General features: G+C 35.5%; 1 protein-coding gene and 1 long non-coding RNA gene across 10 annotated transcripts in view; one reads left to right on the top strand and one right to left on the bottom strand.

Moving 5' to 3' along the window:
* The window catches only part of TAFA2 (TAFA chemokine like family member 2), a 615,297-nt gene that overhangs the window by 249,276 nt on the left and 353,264 nt on the right, over positions 1 to 12,757 (bottom strand). For 6 of the 7 annotated variants that reach the window (XR_012476194.1, XR_012476196.1, XR_012476197.1 and 3 more), the window contains exon 3: positions 626 to 864. The exons of the other annotated variant lie outside the window; for it this stretch is intronic. The gene's annotated coding sequence lies outside the window, so the exon portion shown is untranslated. The remainder of the gene's footprint in view (positions 1 to 625; positions 865 to 12,757) is intronic. 7 annotated transcript variants of the gene reach the window in all.
* The window catches only part of LOC141515015 (uncharacterized), a 139,928-nt gene that overhangs the window by 55,313 nt on the left and 71,858 nt on the right, over positions 1 to 12,757 (top strand). The window lies entirely within an intron of this gene.

Here is a 12,757-nt window from a genome sequence, read left to right as displayed (position 1 = left end):
GGAAGGAGAGAGAGAGAGAGAGAGAGAGAGAGAGAGAGAGAGAGAGAGAGAGAGAGTTAAGCAAAAGTTAAGCAATGGGGAAAGAAATTGAAGCAAGTCAGTTCCTAACCTTAAGATAACTTCCATCATAATGGGAAAGGCATACCCTAAAGAAAAGCTGGAAAAGACCAAAGAAAATATGTCCATGGTGCATACTTAGACAAAAAGACCAGGGTCCTGACAAGACAGGGAAGAAGCTGAGCTATCCAACTGGGAGATCCAAAGTACAAATTTGGTACTTACAGAGTAATTTCAGAAGGAAGGGACCATGACCAACTGGGAATGGGGAGAATTAGGAAAGAACTAATCAGGAATTGATATTTGTGTTGAGCCTTAAAGAAAATATGGGATACTAAAAGAAAAAAGAAAGGAGGTTTTGACTGGCTAGATAAAGAAGCTTGAGTGAATGTCTAGTACTCCCTTTCCATCTATCTCACATGCTAAAAGAACCAAGAGAAATCTCCAGGAAAAAAAAAAAAATGGAGGATTTAAGCATTGCATGATGTGGGGAAGCTCAGAAGCAGCCTCAGTCAATTTAAGGAGCTCCCAAATCAACTTAGTGAAAATAGAAAACAAGAGTCATTACCTGGAAGCTACTGAAGGTCACCTCTCTCTCATAAGGAATGTTGAATGTCCAAGAGCACTTGGCTGAAGGACGCAGATAATAATTAGCTGACTGCTTCTCAGCCATCTCTTCTCAAACTGCTCACCATCTCAGAAGCTCTTATTTTTCAGGACTTTTTCCCTTGAACTTTCTTGTAGAAAACAATAAGAGGCGGGGGAAAACTTCTCTATTAGGTAGTATGATCCCGGAATGTTATCTTTCTAGAAAAAGAAGAGAAATGTTCTGGATAGTGCTTATTTTGGGTGTTGTAAACAATTCCAGGTTTGAATAAGGGAGTTTGGACAATGGACCTTCTAGAAAAATATTTCCTTGGGGAGGAAAAAAGTTTACATTGTTCCTATGTAGTTAGTTACTCAGACTGCATAGGCCTAATGAAAGGGACTGATTCCTCATTAGTCTAAATTAACTCCTTTATGTTAGTATGAGATTGTAAGAGACTAACTAAAACTCTGAGGGGAAAAGACACACTAAAATTGACAGAGGGTTGTCTTCTGTTTGGAGAGAGACTGGAAGGCAGATGAGTTATTTGAAAGTTTTATGTTTCTTCATTTGTTTTTGAATTACTCTTAGTCCTTAGAGTCTTAAACTTAAGCTTTTTTCTGTGGGACTAAATGGGTAGCTAGGTGGCAAAGTAGAAAAATTGTCTGTAGTCAAGTAAGACTCGAATTCAAATTTGACCTTCAGACATTTACTAGCTGTGTAATACTGAGAACTTAGCTCTATTTGCTTTGGTTTCCTTATCTGTAAAATGAACTGGAGAAGGAAATGGCCAATACAACAAAAATGACCTGACAACAAATAGGGCTAAATAAATGCTCCCCCATTCCACTGAGAGTCTATATGAGAATTGATCACATTTGGAAAAATCTGGGTACAAACTATATCTAAAATTTATTTTAGAGGTTTTTATTGGAACAACTCTGAGTGGGATCAATGATTCAAGGAGAGAAGACATTTCTCTTGGAGTGTGTAGTTAGAGAATTGAATCCAGACTCTGTGAGGTTTGAGTACCTTCTCACAGATTGCATGAGTAAGACTTCATTCAGACGAGAAATACTAAAGGAATTCCAATCTATATTCATGGAATTTCCAGAGATAAAAATATAAGGTTTTCAAAGTTTCAGAGTATATTATATAAATACAAATTACTCATCCAGAAACCTAGCAGTAAATTTACATACCTTAAGTATCCAAAGACACACACAGGTAAACTTTTCCTAAAGCCTCATTAAATGTTCTCTGTGATCCTTATTTCATTTCTCATCTTAATAAGATATTTAGATAAATAAAATATTGCTCCTTCAATCATTAAGATGGTTCTGAGTCATTAAAATTTAATAAAATTTTCTTAATCCTAATTATCTCCTTCCCTAAAAGATAGCTTGTGATTCTCTCACCCACACTAGAGGTATGATAAAGAGTATTATGCAAATATAAAACAAAAACATGTTTTTCTCTTTGATATTTTTATTTGACAGTATTCACTGAACATTATTATGCCAGACAAAAGCAATAAGTTGCTGTCAACGAGTCTGTCTAATCTGAAGCCGTCTCCTATTATAAAGCTTGCCCATCTAATAATCACATATCTGGCCTCTAAACAGAATAGAATTTCATTTCTGTGTCTCTGCAATTGATAGATTAGAGACCTAAATTTGTCATTTTTAAAAGGAAAGAATTTACATCACTTTACAGACCTTTGGGGTTTTCAATAGTATAATACCATTCATTCACATTCTCTACATGCTCATCAAACAAAATGGGTGGTTTCCTAAATGCCAGTCTTTCATTCTATAGGATGGCACATGACAGATTGATTAGAATTCTCACTTCTACATTCCTATTTTTACTCATCTCTTTTCAATTTCTTGCTTCTTTTCCCTCCTCTTTTTTCTTTTTTCTTTTTCATCTTTCTTCTCTTTATTATTATTATATCTCTTCTTCAGCAGCAATTGAATTGAAGGAAGAGACTGGGTTAGAATGCATTCTGGAAATTGTGTAGTGCATTCAATAATTCCGTGCTTTCCATCACTGCAAAGATCTACCTATCTCCAACACAAATATTTTCCTGAAACTCTGTGATGATGATGATGATGAACCAGGTCTCACAAGAATGAAAATTGTGACTAACTTAGTAGGTAATATAAAGTGGTCCCAGTGAGCCTAAATAGTATACACTATTCACCAACCAGAAATTCCCCTAACCTTAACTCACAGTGGATTACTAAGAAAATATTCAGAAATTTGCGTGCCAAAACAGGAAATGATGAAAAAATAAATTTCAATTGCTTAGATTTCTGTATTCTTTTAGATAAGAAAATTAAGATATTTTAAAATCAAAACAAATTTTAAGATTATATGAGAAAGATGGTAGAATGGTTGGCACATCTCAGTGACATAAAAGTAGGTATTAGATAACAACCTAACTAAAGTTGAATTCACAAGAGAGGGCAGTAACACTAATAGAAGATTAAAAGCCTCTTGAAATCACATCATAAAATTGTATTACCTTAAGTCACAAATTAGCACCCCTACTATTAGTAGAGTCAGTATAAATAATCTTGATCTGTGCTTCAGGTTATGCTGTGGAGATCTTTGTCTGGTTCCTCTCTCATAGTGAATCAGCCTTAACTCTTCCTTTCCTTGTTCTCCATGATTGGCAGTAGTAAATCTCTACTCTTCGGAGTGACAGAAAGGAAGTAGAGCACAAGCTCCTTGAGAGTAGAGATTCTTTAATTCAATGCATTTATATCATCAGAATTTAGCCCAATAAATGTAGGTACCTAAATAGCACAAGGGAGATACCCAATAAGTACTTCTTGACTTGTCTTACCTGGAACAGGTAATATGGAATATGAGACAAAGAAGAACTGACTAGAAGGACCAGGACTTTCAGGTCTTGAGACAAAGGGATTAAGTCCAGAATTTATGTTGTATAGGGAACTGAACCTGTTGCCCAAATCTTCCCAGACATATTGCTAAAAGAACAAGTCAATTGTGTCAAATTGAAATAGAGATTCGTGGTCCACTAAGCATGCAGGACACTTATTTGCTTAGTTTTGAAATATAATATAATATGATCTATTCTTTATTCATTTATTTTGCTAACTATTTCTCAATTACATTTTAATCTAATTTGAGCCTGAGGGTCACTAGGTACCAACTGACCTCTTTTACTCTTTACAGAAAGTTGTATTTGTTTTTCAAATTGTAAATAAATCATGCTGGTGATCAAGTAAGTCTATTCCCCAAAGGTTCCTTTTATCACACTTGAAGTCGGATAACCTCCTTTGAATCCTGGCTCTGCCACTTGCTACCTGACTGGCTTTGAACAAATCACTAAACCTCTCTGGGTCTCTGGATCTTCATTCATAAAATGAAGAGTCTGAACTAGATGACTTCTAAAGTCCCATCCAGTTTCATATCTATGAGTCTGTATCCTATCATCTTTATAGCAAAAATCCCAGTCATTCAATAATCTGACAAAAAAAAAGCTCAGCTTTTTCCTTCAGAGTGCTTTTTTAGGGTTAAAATTCAGGTGCCACTTCAAAACTCTAGTATATCTGCCCTTTTTCTAAAGATAACTTGATATTATTTGTATTAAGTCTTGGAATAGTTACCATTAAAATTAATTCTTTTCACATAAACCTCCCCAACCCATCCCAAATATTGTAGTTACTTTGTAATTACATGCTGTTGTTTAATTATCCTGCCACAGCACAGCACTTACCATGTAATTAAGTAAATAATAATTATCCTTTGAGGAACCAGTAGCTAAATGAAATTTGTTCAGTTTAAAAATGAATCACAACACATACTGCAAATAAAATTGTCACCTTCCAGCAGAAAATTAATCATCTTAGAATATGTCAAATGTCAAAGGTTAGCTAGAATTTCCTTCTAGAAAGGCACAGTGTGATGTTGGATAGGAGAGATGTTAGTTCAAATCTCACTCATGACTCTTCCTAATGAGTGACCAAGGGTAATTTTTACAGTCTTACAGTCTTCTCAAAGTCTTAAAACCTCAATTTTTTCATCTCTTAAATGGAGATATAAAGTTGTTGTGAATATGTAATAAGATAACATAGCTAAAGGATATTGAAAATATTAAAACATTTTATAAATATACTTTTATCATTGTTTACTTACTAAACACACAATTAAATATGTTTCAATATTCACAAGTACTAAAAAGAGAGTTGAGTTTGGAATCAGGAGTGAGGGACACTCACTAGCAGCATGACTCTATGAACCTGTTAGACTTTCTGAGTCTTTGTTTCTTCTTCTGTAGAATGCATATGAAATATGACTTAGCACTGATTTTCTCTCTAAGGAAGCTACTGGAGCCTCAAGACTAACTTCAGAGAAATCTAAGTCAGCATGGTATTGAAAGACAAAGTACCTGAGCATATAAGCAAGGAAAAGATTACTCCCTAGGGTGGATCAGGGGATAAGGTGAGGATTTCTGTGCAGGTGCATTTCAGAGAATATCAAAGTCTATTCTGTTTTCCCCCTTTCATAATTTTGAGAAGTACTTCTAGTTTGCTATTTGGTTGTTGTTGTTTATTCCTCATCCTCAAAAACAATCATGTCATGACATGTAAGTGAATTGGATTAAAATATTTGATAAAGGCACTAGAGGACAGAGGTAAGGATGAAAAGACGTCAATAAGCTATGTGGCTACCTCCAGCAGCTGCTCACTACCCCAACCTGAGCCAGAAATAGCAGAGTAACAGTTGGAAAAGACTCATGGAGAGTAGTACTGGAGAGGTGAAAACCTTGGAGCAGAGAAAAGATGAAGACATTGCAGATGTAAGAACAGAAGGGAACAGAACTAGTAGCCACTGTAAGCCTCTCTAGCAAGAAAGTCAGAAGACCAGTTCAGTACCTTTCTTTTATTACTTTTGCTTTTCCATTTCTAGATATAGAACAAGACCCTGAACAATAGCACCAATTCCTCTTTATTTCCTATCAATGATCTACTATGTAGGGAAATGGTTTGAGGGAAGGGGAGACAGGATTAGGAAACGATCATTCAATCTGCAAGCATTTATATGTGCCTACCTTGGATCATGCATCGTGCTACAGATATAAAAAAGAAAAAGTAAAATATTCTTTACTTTCAAAGTGCTTATATTCTATTAAACAAAGTAATCCAGAGTGTATGAAAGGGTGCTTAACAGTTTCCTTTGCAATTTTTGCAATGTTGGCCAAATTAAAATTGCTTCCTTGCATTATGCAAATGTAGAAGGTAAAGATTAGACTAAAAGAAATCCCATATGTACTTTGAAGTATGAACCATAATTTTTTTTCAGTCATATTGCCTCACTTCCTTGTTTAGATTCAGAACTAGAATCAATGAGAGTTCCTTGCTTGCACAGACATTTGAAGGCGTGAAGTTTCAGTAAGAGTGAGAGGCTTTGAATAAAGATAATCTTTTGTGCATCTTTCAGAGAGATCTTGACCATATCATTGGACAGGTGACTTAAGTACAATACTACTATATGGACAAGTTATAAACTATATCCTCCACTGAGTAATTTATCTCAGTGTCATCCTTTAAACTAAAGGTAGGAAAAAATACTCACACAAGAAAACTGATGAGCTCCACTAGGTTTTATCTGTTTGAAATGTTATTTTGAATTTCATACATTTTTAATGAAATCTTTATGATGCCTTGGAAACATTTTTATGAAATTATAATGGGAAGATAGGCCTTGATTTCCAGACATTAGATTTGCACACAACCTTTCAGGAAATGCATCTAATATAAAAAGTTAAATAGAGCATCATGAAATCTAGGACTAAAAAAGGATCTCGTAGATTATCTCTTCCAATTCAGATATTTGACAAATAAGGAAACTGAGACTTAGGGAGTGAAGTAACTTGCTCCTGATAAATGAAAAAGGTCCTTCAAGTCTTACAAGTCACACAAGAAATGAAATTGAAATTCAGACCAACTGATTACAAAACCATTGCAGTTTGCTAGTCTAATAGCTCTAAAATGAATGTAAAAGCACTAAACAGATTTGGTTTGTTACTGTTGTTAACATGGCTGCTATTGTTGTTGTTACTCAGTGATATTAATGCATTTGCTTTTTTGTACTTGTTGCCTTCAAATAATAGTAATTATTATTATAATTATAATAAAAGTAAAAATGATCAAATGAAAATTTTTATTACCTTCAAAGTCCAGTTCTGTGGAACAAAAGAAATTGACCTAGAGATTAAAAGTACTTAATCATTTTTCTTCTGCATATTGTAATAACATTGTAACCTGCTCCCATCTCCTAATACTCCAAGGATTAAAGAGGGTTTGATTGGGAAGGAGGGGAGGTCATTGAATATACCTTTGATTAACACTTCAACTAAACACAAAGGAAATTTTCTATTCTTTGCTGTCTCTGCTGGTGACAACATACCAGTTTTTCTCTTGACTCAAACATAAAAAATATTTACTTGAATTGAATTCACACCAAAATAGGCTTTTGGAGGTCCGTTTTAACTTATGTATTATTCATTCAGGCATCTTACACAGTTTACAGACTTAAGATGTTTTAAGGAATATTCATTCTCAAGATGTTTAGTGAAGGAAATTGATGTTTGTTAAAATTTCATTCTTATTGAATTCATTCTTATTTAGTTTGGATATCCCAACATAACCCTCCTCCCCAAAAAAAAAGTATGCTTAAAGATAAATATAGGTAGTATGACTCCTCCAGGAGAAATTCTTTTAATAAATACAATACTTATATTTGAAAATGCCCACTGTCCAAAGAGCATTTTCCTTTAAAGTAAAAAAGAAGTGTATAACAAATACTCTGTCCCAGGTGCTGTGCCTTTGTTAAATATTTACTATGCTCTTTCTGATTCTCCCAGGATCCACACTCTGCTCAAATTTAATTTTTAAGAAAGATTGGGTTATTTCAGCAAGAAAGAGAAGGTCATCAGCTAGCTGTGAATTGGATTGGGGTAGAAGGTAAAATGCACTGCATCTCAAAAAACTACCATAGAAGATATAGAATATAGAACTGGAAAAAGAAAACAGGTATTAAAGGGATGGGAGTTGGGCTGGGGAAGATTATAGAGTTCACTTGAAATATAGGACTTCCTCTTACTATGCCATTAATTTAAGATGGATTCTGACATCAACCCATCTGCCAAGTCCTCTTTATCATCTATATCTGTTGTGACCATACAGGGTAACACTATAAACAGAAGACTCCTCAATGTGACTTTCCTCTGACACTGATATTGGGTAACTTTCTGCTACCACTTTTGATCTGTTGAATGACTGGTGATTTCATTGGTATAAGTTTCTCTATATATACCTTCTTATCTTATATGATCATTCTACAATTATCCCAAAAACCCTCCACTGTGATTCTACCCAGACACTAGAAGCCTTCTTTCTCCTTTTGCAAATGAAAGATACCAACATACAACTTGAGATATACATCTGTTGTCTCTCATTCTTGTGCTACTACAAGAATGCCATTCAGTCTACTTTGTGTGTGAAAATCATGTAGCATGCAACAGTCCATTGATACCCACCATGCATACTAAACTTTAATGTCTCTAAGATGAATGTGTACTGTGACTTTCAGGCATAAAGCATTATAGGAAGGATATTGGAGTTCAGGAGATGGACCTTTGCTTAGAAATGTAGATTGGGATCATTGAATGCATGGTAAAATATCCAAAATTCATTGCAATCTAATCAATTCCTTCTCAATTCTAGAGACTGTTCTTTCTTTATCTGCAAGGCTTGTCCAAAACTTTGTCCAAGAGCCCATTGATGGACTCACTTGTTAGGCTGCTCATTCAATCATTATGACCAGACAAAAACTTATTTTTTTCAACCACTTCATTTTTTTTCCAAAATCAAACCCATCCCTTTTAATATTTCTGCAAACTTTGATGAAGATTTTTCTGTTCTGGGCCTTCTTTGATATATATTTAGTATAACATCTATGAAGAGAACCCATTGACTAATGAGGGTGTTGCCAGAGCATCTGGGGTGGGGAAATCTAAGGGGAACCGCTATGGTTCATTTTGGGTGATGAAAACATCAAATTCTCTGACTCAGGGAGGTAAGAAAGGCTTAGGTTGTAATTCACAGGTTACACAAAAGTTTACAAGGCAACTTCAAAAGTTCACTTTATGTTCTTTGGAGAAGAAGCAAAACAGTGAGTTTTAGTATTGTTGAGAGCTAAAGGGAAAGAGACTGACCTAGGAAAAGGCAGTCTGTGATTAGCAGAAGTTGAGGGGAAAAAAGGCTAAAGTGAAGGCAGCAAACTACTGATCCCTAATGAGAAATAAGTCAGGTGGGAAATCATATTTAGGTACTTTAACAAGGCAAACAGAGTGGATTTTTAAGAAGATAATAAGGTTAAGCAAAAAGAAACAGTTACAAACTGGAAAACAAGATGAATTTCTTAGAAGGTAGTGGAGTTAAGCAAGGAGGGGCCAACTGGAGGAGAATAGCAAAGAGGATAATCAAGATAAGCAAAGAAGAGATAGTTGAGGGAGAATAGCAAAAACAATTAAAAAAGAAAAAGAGGTGTATAATTGAAAAATAAATAAAGTATTTATATAAGAAGAAGGAAAAAAAAGAGAAAGAGGAAAGGGAAAAGAAGCAGCCATGTGATGGTAACTGGGCTTAGGAGTTGGGACCACATGGGTCCAGTCTAGAGAAAGGAAGGGGAGAAGGGAGCAGGGCAGTCTCCTGCCCTGCTGAGTCATACTATGCAACATTTTAGAAGCCTTTTTCCTCCTATTGTAAATGCTGGATACCAATATCCTCTTTATATATAAAAAGAAGGCAGAAACTTGCTTAAATATATTTCTGTGGAGGGAGCAATAAGAGTTGTACTTGAGTAGTGGTTTAACAGCTGGCTTCAGGCAGTCTTGAAGGAGTGGCTAATGCCTTATAGGAAGTATTCACTGTTCATGAGTAGCATTTATATGAGCAGTTCTACTAGTACTGCCCACATGCTACTGCCCCCAGGATGTGACCAAGCTCAGGCTTAGTGGCTTAGAAAATGGGGTTTATAAGAACCAATGTGGGGTTTATAAGAACCAAAATGGGGTTTATAAGAACCAATATAGAATGGAGAATACTTTTACAATACAGAAAAAAAATTACAAGATTTTACAAAAAGATCACAGTATTTCTCTGTGCTCAGTTCTCTTGCTTCGAGGAAAGGAGGGAAGAAAAGTGTCTATTTTCCTCTCTCCAATTCTTAAAACATTAATTTGAGCTTATATTTTGTAACATTTAGATACCTAAGGTGTCCAAAATTGCTAGTTATAGCTCTGAATTCCTTTTCTCATTTAGTCTTGTTTTATAACCAAAGAAACTAAGACATCCCCACCCCAGAGTTTTGTGATCTACCCAATGTTACAGAATGAATTAGTAGCAGGGATCTCTCATCCCCTGAACCAGGGATGAGGAAGCTTTGTTCTACCAAGGATCATATGGATATTTATAACATCATCCTCAGATCAAATATTTAATTAATTTGCCCCTAAAAACTACTAGATATATTGAATTTCAAGTCCCATCTGTGGCTGCCACAGCAGGACCAGATCAAATGATTTCATAGGCCTTATATGGTACGTGGGCTGGATGTTCCCTGCACCTACAAAGCCAAAGAATTCTTTTCACTATGCTGTACTGATTCTCATCAGCCCCCACACCTTGTTGGCCAACAAGTTTTCTTCTAGGGTCACTGGACTGATTTATAGCATCCTATACCCTTCTTCCAGACTCATCCCTAAACTAAGCATTCCTTTTAATCCTCCCTGGATAGTATACTAGGGGTGGGGAGGGAGTAGAGATTATTTCCTTTCTATGCAGGAGGTCTCTCTTTTAACTTGCAGCTAAAGAAGTTTTTGTTTTAATGCCACATAATGCAAAGACTTGACTAGTGTGACATTAATGCAATTTGGAACTATGCCTAAAGGGCTATAAAACTGTGGATATGAGTTGTGAAGAATACAGGGTGTTGTTGGTCTCCACAGGGTGGAGGCTACCTAAGAAATACATTACAAAGGGGAATAACACTAGTCAATCACAAAACTAGGAGAGATATTCTAATCTCATTCAAAGATCAGGAGGAGGGGTGGCTAGGTGACTTAGTGGATAGAGCACTGGCCTTGGAGTCAGGAGTACCTGGGTTCAAATCCAGTTGCAGACACTTAATAATTACCTAGTCGTGTGGCCTTGGGCAAGCCACTTAACCCCATTTGCCTTGCAAAAACCTAAAAAAAAACAAAAACAAAAAAAAAAAAGATCAGGAGGAACCTGTTCCCAACCAGAGCAGGTTGACCTAGAGGTTCTGACCTAAGGCAACTTAGTGTGCATATTACCCCACACCAACACACCCCTAGGATGATTTGGGTTCATCAACACAACATGTGTCATATGATCATATTAGAGACATGTCATGGAATGAGCGGATCTCTTAGACTGTTACTCAAAATTCAGATGGGAGTGGAATGCATTTCCAAAACTGTATAATACCAGACATTACTGTGCCTCAGTGTGCCTTACATTAGGGGGCACCCATGTATTGCAAGATCTGTGAATCTTCTCTCACTCTAGCATATTTATTCCTCTTATACTTAACACTTTGATCTCACAATACCATTACTAGGTCTGTATCCCAAAGAGATCATAGAAAAGGGAAAAGGATCCACATATACAAAAATATTAATAGCTCCTTTTTGGTGACAAAAAAATGGAAATTGGGGCACGACTTTAGGGGCATGATATATGAAAGAAATGTAATATGCTATTACTCTATAAAAAATGATGAGCAGGTAGATTTCAGAAAAGCCTGAAAATACCTTCATGAATTGATGCTGAGTGAAGTGAGCAAAACTAGGAGAACACTGAATATAGAGTAACATCATGTTATGATCAGTTATGATAGACATCTCTTCTCAGCAATTCAAGGACCATAGACAATTATAAAAGATTTGTGGTGGAAAATGTAATCCACCTCCAGAGAAATAGCTATGAAGTCTGAATGCAGATCAAAGCATACTATTTTCACCTTTTTATTTGTTCTTTGTCTTTTCTTTCTTGAGATTTTCCCCTTTGTTTCTGATTCTTCTTTCACAACATGATTAATATTACCTAGGCTTTTCTTCTAGGACTAACTAAACCCTCACTAGACTCAGCAGCATTCAACCTCTTAGGAAGATTCTATGATCTGGGTCTCCTATCTGATTTAGCATATCCTGACTTACCACTTCCAAATCCTTGCAACATTCCCATACTTGACTTCTCAATTGGGGAGAAACTGGAACAGAATTTAGAATTCAAAATTTAAAAATGAATATTTTAAAATTTTAGCTAAAAAAAAGTAAAAAATATCCCATAGCCCCAAATTCCCAGAACATAGTATCTTTCTCTATACTTGTCTTTTTTCCTTTTAGATCCTCTCAAAAATTATTCATTTTCTTTATAACTCTATCCTACATGAGCCCTGAGGTCCCTTCCAGCTCTGAATCTATGACCCAAATAATTAGTCAAATAAGTATTTTTTTTATCCCAAATGAATCTTTATTTTTTTAAATTTTAGAAAGGTTTTATTTATTTTGAGTTTTACAAATTTTCTCCCAATCATGCTTCCCTCCCCCCCACCTCCCCCACAGAAGGCAGTTTGTTAGTCTTTATGTATGCATTGATCTAAGCTCAATGTGATGAGAGAGAAATCATATCCTTACAAATAAGTATTTATTATACCTCTATTATATTCCCTGGATAATATCTGGGAATATAAATATAAGGAATGAAACAGTCCTTACTTATAAGATCACTTTACTCTTTTCTGCAGACACAGAGATCATTTCTTCCAAGGTCACAATTAGCATGTTAAAGAACCCTCATTTAATACATCTGCATTTAATTATAGTTCAAATCTCCTGAGATTCTGCTACTTCTATGCCCATCCCACCTTCATTCCCCTTCCTATTAAAAAATGCACCATTGCTTCTCTAGGGGGGTGTTTTTTAGTTATGCCTGTATAAAATTACCATGTAGGAAAAAAAAATAGCTCATACCCTTTGACCCAGCAACA

This window comes from Macrotis lagotis, chromosome 2 (genome assembly GCF_037893015.1).
Source record: "Macrotis lagotis isolate mMagLag1 chromosome 2, bilby.v1.9.chrom.fasta, whole genome shotgun sequence".
In the NCBI taxonomy this organism is placed as follows: domain Eukaryota; kingdom Metazoa; phylum Chordata; class Mammalia; order Peramelemorphia; family Peramelidae; genus Macrotis; species Macrotis lagotis.
This window is presented reverse-complemented; position numbering and strand designations above follow the sequence as displayed.